Consider the following 9,107-nt stretch of genomic DNA (forward strand, 5'->3'; position numbering starts at 1 on the left):
CTGTTCATGCTGTGGATCTGCCATCTGAAATATGTGGCTTCAGATTGCCCAGGTGTCACCGCCAGCAGATGGGGAAGAGCGAGCATGTGGAGAAGGCACACACTCTAAACTTTCACAGCTTGGGAGTAACACATTACTTCCACTTATATCGTATTGGTGAGAACCCATCATATGGCCTCATATAATAGGGGCTGGAGATAGAATCTAGTCTTGTGCCCATTCCATGCTCTATCAACAAGGGTTGAATCAACATTCTAGAATCAGCAGAGTTGTCCTGGGAGAAGAGATACCTCTGATGAGAAGACTTTTGATTCTAATCTGGCCATATGCTCATACCTCTATTAGTGTCACATTTATTCCACTGAAATTTATAGAGCATCAACTTTGTGAATCACACATAAGCAAAGATCCCCTGCTGAAGAAAGGCTGGAATTCAGCCAACCAAAATGTTGATGGGGCATAAGGCCACAGGCTGATTGGTCATGAATGTGGCCGATTTCCCTCAAGATAGTGTTATTCATATGGTTATAGGGTTTCTTTATTTTTATTATTCTATTGATAAAAAGTTTGAAAATTTTTCCCCTGTCACAAAATAAATAGCTGTGTGTTGTGGTCACAATTTAAATAGCTGATTTCACGTACTTTGCAATTCTATCAGCTCTCTGGCAGTTTCAAAATACTTCTCTCTGGGAAACTGTGTGGCTTTGCCTGTCCCCTATGCTTCTCTGGCCTCCCTAGCGCTATGGGAATTGGGAGAAGCGGGGAGGTTAACCCTGGAGCCTGAGAACGCAACAAGGAAGCAGCTCAGTTATCTTGCTAAGACCTCTCTCTCGTCTGCCAGAGAGAATGCAGCAAATAGGATAGACGCAGAGATATTTAGGAAGTAGCATGCAGGATGTGGGCAATGAAGGAAACAGGACATTTTGATTTCTGAAGTAATGATTTTGATGTCTGTAGATATGTGATGCTAAAAAAGTTAAACTTTTAGCTTAAAAAAATCACTTAAGGGGGTCAGGTGTGGTGGCTCATGCCTGTAATCCCAGGACTTTGGGAGGCTGAAGTGGGAGGACTGCTTGAGCTCAGGAGTTCAAGACCAGCCTGGACAACATGGCAAAACCTCGTCTCTACAAAAAATACAAAAATTAGCTGAGCATGGTGGCGTATGCCTGTGGTCCCAGCTACTTAGGGGCTGAGGTGGGAGGATGACTTGAGTCCGGGAGGTCGAGGCTGCAGTGAGCTGTGTTCGCATCACTGTACTCCAGCCTGGGTAACAAAGGGAGACCCTGTCTCAAAAAAGAAAAAAAAAGTCACTAAGTCATTTAATACATGCAACAGGCTCTCATGTCTCATCCTAACCTGAAGGAAGGGTCATGGCTGATCCCAGGGTACTGGCTTGGGCATCTGAGTGGATGCAGTCCTTCCCTGAGAGGGGATGTTGGCAGAAGGAGTAGGTTTGTTTGTTTGTTTATTTATTTATTTATTTATTTATTTATTTATTTTTGAGACGAAGTCTTGCTCTATCACCAGTCTGGAGCGCAGTGATCTCTGCTCACTGTAACCTCACTGTAACAATCGCTTAGATTCAAGCGATTCTCCTGCCTCCACCTCCCTCAGTAGCTGGGATTATAAGCGTGCGCCACCATGCCCAGCTAGTTTTTTGTTGTTGTTGTTATTTTTAGTAGAGACAGGGTTTCACCATGTTGACCAGTCTGGTCTCAAACTCCTGACCTCAAATGATCCACCCGTCTCAGCCTCCCAGAGTGCTGGTATTACAGGTGTAAGCCACCGTGCCCAGTCAGGAGTAGGTTTATGGGTGGGCATGCCTTAGTAAGGCTGGCATGGGGGAGGTTGTTCTCCTTCTGGACAAAGAGGATTTGAGGTACATCTGAGTCTCCAGAAAGCCTTTCCTTGTATTGTGGATCCCAACCTTCCTGGCCATCTTTGTGTAGTTCCAAACTTGCTCTTAAGGGATAAGACGGAAGATAGTTTAGAAACCTACTTGCTGGAAAAAACAGTCCAGCTAATCATATAGACTGTGTGTGTGTGTGTGTGTGTGTGTGTGTGTGTGTGTGTGTGTGTCCAGTTAATCATATAGACTCTGTGTGTGTGTGTGTGTGTGTGTGTGTGTGTGTGTGTGTGTGTGTGTGTGTGTGTATTAGTACCAAGAGGAGCAGGTTTGGGATTGCAAAGGCAATAGACGTTCATCTGCATTGTACATAACATTTGTATATTAATTAGCTCACATAAAAATGCATGCAGACCTCCCAAGTCTCAGCCCCTCTCCTAATAGAGGAATCATTCTTATCATTGTTTCTGATTGTACCCCCACAATCTAGTTTTGCTGTTGGTGAGGTTGGGCTAGTCATTCTTGAAAATAACTGGTCGTCCACTCTTGTTTGTGTGACTTCCTTTGTGCCTGGGTCAGTGTTGTAGGGGTGGGAGCGGCTGTTGAAGGGCCAGAGATTGACTTAGTCTGGTCTCAGGGGGTGTCCTTGTCTGAATCTATCTGAGTCCCTCTTTCTGTTTCTCTCCACTCACAGATTGTGTGGCATTTTGGAAGGTGGAGTGCCTGGGCACCTAGCCCACCACTTCCCGCCCCAATCTGGCCCTGGGCACAAGCCACATGGTGCTGGCCATCAGCCTGGCCTCTTGCCCATCTATTATAGCCTCAGCTGCCAGGCTGGCACAGGTGCCAAAGGAACTAGGCCCTGCCCTCCCCCAGTGATGTTCCTGGGGCCTAAGCAGGAGAGAGTCAGATGGGGAGAGCACACTCTGGAGTGGGAGGCCAAGTCCAACATCCCTTGATGGTGGAAGGGAGGTGTCTGTGCCTTAAGGAGTACTGCTGAGGTACTATAGTCGTGGAAGAAGACCAGCTGCTTAACATGTGTATGGGCAGGGGACAGTGTTGGGAGGAGACAGGAGAAGTTGCTGTGGTGTGAAGGAAGACTCCCCACTAGGTCCTAGGAGATGTTTCCTCACCTCCTTCCATGTCTATGACTATACAAAGCTTGAGAGACTTGCGTATGTTTCATACTTGTGGGCATATTCCCAGGTGAGAGTGTGGGCAGGGATTCCAGTACTGTGGGGAGGGACCTGTAGCTATGCCCAGGTAGCAATGAGGTGGACCTGGAGTGAATACTGTATCTCAGGACAGATGACTCTGTCCCACGTGACAGTGTCATCCATGAGACTGCTAATGGGGCACAATATAGACATACACGCATTGGCTAAGGCATGGGACCTTTCACCCCTTGATATGGGACATGTGAATCTGCTATATGGGGCACCATATACTTGGACCCACCCTGGTTGTGGAAGACATGAACCCTCATTTCTGATGACAGTGGCCAGGTCTGGGTGTAGACTGGATCTATGTATGGGCAGTGAGGGATGGGGTGAACGCTGTCTTTGTGAATGGTGTGTCCGTGGGGAGTGCTGGTCATGCCTTGCCTTTACACCCACGTGAATGGCGTGTTCAAATATGTGAATACCCTGGAGAGATGTTGGGTGGTGAGGGGGTGGGAAACCTGAAAAAGTTGGAGAATTTATGAGCTGCTTTTGTCGGGAGACAGTCGTAATGAAGAAAATTCAATTTTCTGCAGCTCAGAGAGTCAATATGTTAAATCTCGGAGAAGCTGTGGAGTGACAGCAGAATGGCAAAGTCAATGGGATGTGTGTGGGAGGGAAGCCGTCTATCTGTGTCTGCAGTGAGGCCGCCTCCTCTCTGTACCCTTGAACTGCAGCTGAGGGACAGGATGGCACCAGATACCCGAGTTCCTGGAACTTCCCCTCTTTCCCTTCCTCTTCCACCTCACAGGCCATTTTCCCTTGGCTGCTTCTTTGTCAGGTCCAATCCTACCCTAGCAATGGCCCCATCAGGAAGTCCTTCTTGTAGTCCACCAGCACACCCTCTTGCTGCAGTTACTAATTCCATAGTGTCTGTTTACAGCCTAAAGTGATTTGTAGGAGAATTCTTCTTTCTAACTTTTCAGTCCCACTCTCACCTCAGCTACTCCATGGCTGGCCTCCTGTTCCCCAGCGTTTCAACTTTTCCCCATCCAGTCTTCACATCCTCCCTTCCAGCTTCCTGTTCCCAGAGGCAGGAGTGTAGGGGGAGGTGGGAGGAAGGACGTGGGGATTCCTCTGTAAGCCACAGTGTCACCAGGAGCTGTGATTAGCCGAGCTGCTAGCTGTGTAATTGGCGAGTGCCTGCGTCCCGGGGGTCTGGTATGTTAACAGCGGGTCCCTGTGGTGAGTAACGAGATCGTGCCTATGGCTGGTTGCACACGCTAATTAATTAGTGCTCCTCTGGTGTTGAGGAATGAGGAGGAGCTGGGGGAGTTTGTGGTGAGGGTGTCTCAAAGCCTGAGAGGCCAGCTCTGCAGAGCCCAGAGGTCACCTAAAGTCCTGTTGGAATGGGAGCATTCAAGCTGCAGTCCAGGATTAGGGGTGACAGTGAAGGTCAGAGATCTAGGGGCCCTGGCCGAAGACAGGGTGTGTGTGGGGTACAGCCTCTTGGTTGTGGGTGTCCTGTGTCCTGGGCTGGGCTGGATAGAGGCACAGGGAAGGGAGGAGACCCCCGACTCCCATGCAGCTTAGGGAGGTCTCCAGGCCCAGGGCCTATCTCACAGCATCCTTTCCCCAGGTGGCCCAGAAACTAAGGGAGTAGAAGGGGAAGGAGGCATGTCAGATGCCTCCAGCCTCATTCCTGTCCCCTCTGCCTGCCCTCTCCTCACTCAGGCCAGCTTCTGTCAGCCATTGCATACTCATTACATGCTCACTGCGTGTACAGAGCTCCAAAGGGCTTTGGGGCTCCTCTCACCTTAACAATCACTGCTTACCCCTTGCTGCCCATGCAGGCACCCAGGCTCCTTAGCCGCTGGGTTAACTCTGGGGTCCAGAAGCCTATTCTGAAACCGGGGGTCTGGAACCCAGATATTTGAGGAAAATATCGTGGAAAGCCTGAAGAAGTGGCAGTAGGGGAGAAGGTTGGGAGAGAACCCCACAGCCTCTCAGTACAGTACGGTCACTTACAGCAGCAAGAAGGCTGAAGGTGAGAGGGGAAGGAAAGACTCCCAGTGAGCAAACAGACTCTACCTCGTGTTTTCTGAGGCAGAAAACCTAGGCCTGATGTCGAGAGGGGTCAGGATGAAAAGGGACCCCGAGCAGGAGATCCCCTCCGCCTGAGTTTTGGGATTCAGCGAGGTGTGGCGGGGGAAGGGCAGACAAAATAGAGAAAACAGGCAGCAAATGATATGAGACTGCGGCGGGGAATCTTTGGCTTCCATGTGGAGGCGCGAGTCCCGTTGCTGCACACGGTAATTGCTAAATTACCCGCCATCTGCTCCGCTCTCAGACATAAATTACCTGCGAGAAGGGAAGACGCAGAGGCTGCGCACTTTCCTTCCTCTCCCCCAGACCCGCGCAAGGCGCTGAGGGGGTCCTCCCTCCGGCAAAGGCGGAGGGACGGCCTGACAAGAACAGTGTGCACTTACCTCTGTCCTCCCCTGAGGGACAGTGGCCTGAGGTGACCGAGAAACCTGACCCTCCCAAGGTCCCCGGGCTGCCAAGGCGGACCCTTGGGCCTTAGGGCGGGGCCTCCCCCGCCGCTCAGGGGAGGCGGAGCTCGTTGTGGTGGGCGGGGCTTTCCCCAGGTGGGACCCATCGCCTGGGCAGGTTTCCCCGGCCACCCCCTTCCTTCTACCCAACTCCCTGGCGCCCACCCCTCTGCTGGTGGGGAGGTGTCCCCAGCTCTCGTTGACTCCCCTCCCAGTATCCCAGAAAGAAGAGAGGACGGCAGGCAGAGGGCAGGAGAGAGAAAAGGGTCACACCTCCTTCCTTTCATTCTGCTCTGAACTTTGTCCTTCCCCCGCTAGATTCTGAAGGGTGAGCGAGGTGTGAAAGCAGATGTAGGAGAGATGACTTGAAATGGGGCACAGTGTAGGGTGCAGCCGGTTGGAGCGAGGGAGGGAATGGGAAAGCTATGCCCACTGCCAGGCGGGGTTGTCTGGGGAGATGGGCAGGTAGCCTGGGTAGGGTGGAAGGTGGTCAGGCTGGGGAAGTGAGCAGAGTGGGAGGTGGGCAGGAAGAGGGGGTCGGAGGGATGGAGGCGGGGCAGGATGGGAGGTGGGAGAACCAGGATGGAGACTCAGAAACGAGCAGGTAGTGAGTCGTCTGGGTGATGAGCTAGAGGAGGATCAGAGTGGGAGAGAGGGGAGACAGCAAGACGTTCAGAAGCAGTTCAGGCCCTGGAAGGAATGCAGGGAGCAAAGGCTATGGCAGGGAAGGCAAGGGTGTTTGTGGGTCCTTGCAGGGTCCCAGAAAGGTGAGGGTGAGAGTCCCAGAGCCACTTCTTGCTCTGAGGCCGAGGCCTGACTTCGGAGGGGAGCCGAGGAGGCCACCTATGCAGCAGGGATGGGCGCCAGCCTTCCTCCCCCAACCCCAGGCACCTGCAGGGGTGTGCCCATCAGGGTGGAGACGGGCTAAGCCGAGTCCCAGCTCTGAGCGCAGGAGCTAGTGGGGTTTCTTCGGAGTGATTGTTTAGTATTCATGGGGCGACGCAATCTCTCCCACATCTGCTTAGCACAGCAAGTCCTGTCATATAACTGTCTCCCGCACTGTCTGTCCATAAAGAATGTCTCGGAATTGGTGTAATTCAGAGAAATTAATGACGACTTTCCGCGGGACGGCTCCCTGGGGGATGATTAACGCTTCATCGTCCATCTGATGCGCTGGGCCCAGCGCTCCATCGCGAACATTTGGGCCGTGGCCAGCCGCATTAAAGGTTATTACGGAAAACGCGACCTGAAAACGTGCGAGAGGCATGATGGACCACGAGGGGCGGGGGCCGAGGGCGAGGGCGGGGGCGGGGGGGGGGCGAGGGCGAGGGCGGGGGCGGGGGAGTCAGATCGGAGCTGCCCAAGTCCGAGATTAAGTTTCCCGAAGTTTGAGCACCTGTGGGGTCTGAGGCCGAAGGAGACTGGGTTTCTGCTTCAGTGACGGCAGGACAGGGAGGGTGTTGGGGAGCCGCTCTCCCCCGACCTCCACTGCAGGGGCTAGGGAAGGGAATGGGGACCCTTTTCATGGGTGGGCACATTGCTGTTGGAGGTTTTCCCTGCCTTTTACTCCTCACAGCATTACTGGGTTTTATTAACCTCACCTTACAGGTGATGAAACTGAGGCTCAGAGAGGTTATGTAATGTTCCCACAGTAACACAGCTTGTTGAGACGGAGGCAGGATTTGAACTCAGATCCTTGTCTCATGAGCTCTTGCTCTTTCCACTACACTAGGGGGCAGAATGTCTTATGCTTTTATGTGTCTACCTCAGCTTCCTGCACATAGGTGGCAGGTGTTCGAAAACATTTGTTGCATGAACGAATGAGTTATCTTTGCAGGCTCTATTTCCATGATCTGGACCAGAGGTCCAGAGATCTGGAGGCAGGGAAGAAGATATGGTAAAGAAGTTCCAGTTTGGGCTAAGAAACTCAAAATAGGTTTCCTGTGAGTTTACATGCATTCTGCTGGACATTCTAAATCTCTAGAATCTAGAAGACTGGGCTCTTGATCCTTAGTCAATAGAAAGGAATAGCGGAGGATGTGCACATGAGTGTGAACAAGTGTGTTTGATGAGTGAGTATGTGTAAGTTTGCATGTGACGTGTGTCTGTAAATGTGGGTGAGTTTATGAGTATGTGTATGTTGCATGTATGCGAGAGTGTTTGTGATGAGGGTGTGTCTGCATATGCGTGTATTTTGAGGTTATGTGTGTCCATGTATGATGCATGTATGAGTATGCACCTGTGTATCTGCATGTGTGCAGGCGAATGTGTGCATATGTGTATGTGTGCATGTGGTGTGCCTTGGGGGAGCTGGAAGACTCAGGTGAAGATATCTTTGATTTATGCAAATCTCTAGCAGGTTCTAGGATGTGGTAGGTGGTGATGCTGAGGTGGGAGGCCAGGAGAGGAAGGCTGTTTCTACTTGGTTGGGGAGCCTGAGAAGTGGGTGCTTTTGCCCTTCCAGGCACAGAGGGATAGCATCAGGGTCCAGGGTCTGAGATGGAGACTAGGATCTGAGGCCTTCACTCAGGGTTTGAATTGGAAGTGCTCAGAGGCTCTGGTCTGACCTGGGAGGGTGATAAAGAGGTGGGGCCAGGATGGGAGGCTGCCTAGACTGTGGAGAATTCAGGCCTACTCACTTCTCTTCTCTGCCACCCACTCCACAGGTTTTGACCATTAGCTTCTAACCAACCTGCACTTCCTAACTCTAGATTCACCCTACTCCACTTCACGGTGGTAGAATTACCAGAAGTCTTTTTTTTTTTTTTTTTTTGAGATGGAGTCTCGCTCTGTCGCCCAGGCTGGAGAGCAGTGGTGCTATCTCGGCTCATTGCAAGCTCTGCCTCCCGGGTTCAAGCAATTCTTCTGCCTCAGCCTCCTGAATAGCTGGGACTACAGGCGCCCACCACCATGCTGCGCTAATTTTTTGTATTTTTAGTAGAAACGGGGTTTCACCGTGTTAGCCAGGATGGTCTGGATTTCCTGACCTCGCGATCCGCCTGCGTTGGCCTCCCAAAGTGCTGGGATTACAGGCATGAGCCACTGCGCCCGGCCCCCAGAAGTCTTTATGTGCAACCTTCTAACTAGGAGGACCATAACCACAGTCAAAACTTCTCTCTGTCTCATTGGCACTATTGAGAGGTCCAAAACAGTTTCCTGGTCTCTTGGAGGCCATTGGTATATATTCCTTCTTTCTTTCTTTTTCTTTTTCTTTCTTTCTTTTTTTTTTTTTCTTTGACACAGAGTCTTGCTCTGTTGCCCAGGCTGGAGTGCAGTGGCACCATCTTGGCTCACTGCAACCTCTGCCTCCCGGGTTCAAGCGATTCTCCTGCCTCAGCCTCCTGAGTAGTTGGGATTACAGGCACACGCCACCATGCCCAGTTAATTTTTGTATTTCTAGTAGAGATGGGGTTTCACCATGTTGGTCAGGCTGGTCGGTCTCAAACTCCTGATCTCATAATCTGCCTGCCTCGGCCTCCCAAAGTGCTGGGATTACAGGTGTGAGCCACCGTGCCTGGCCGGCCGCTGGTATATATTCTTACTGCACTT

Source organism: Pongo pygmaeus, chromosome 10, assembly GCF_028885625.2.
Source record: "Pongo pygmaeus isolate AG05252 chromosome 10, NHGRI_mPonPyg2-v2.0_pri, whole genome shotgun sequence".
Classification (NCBI taxonomy): Eukaryota; Metazoa; Chordata; class Mammalia; order Primates; family Hominidae; genus Pongo; species Pongo pygmaeus.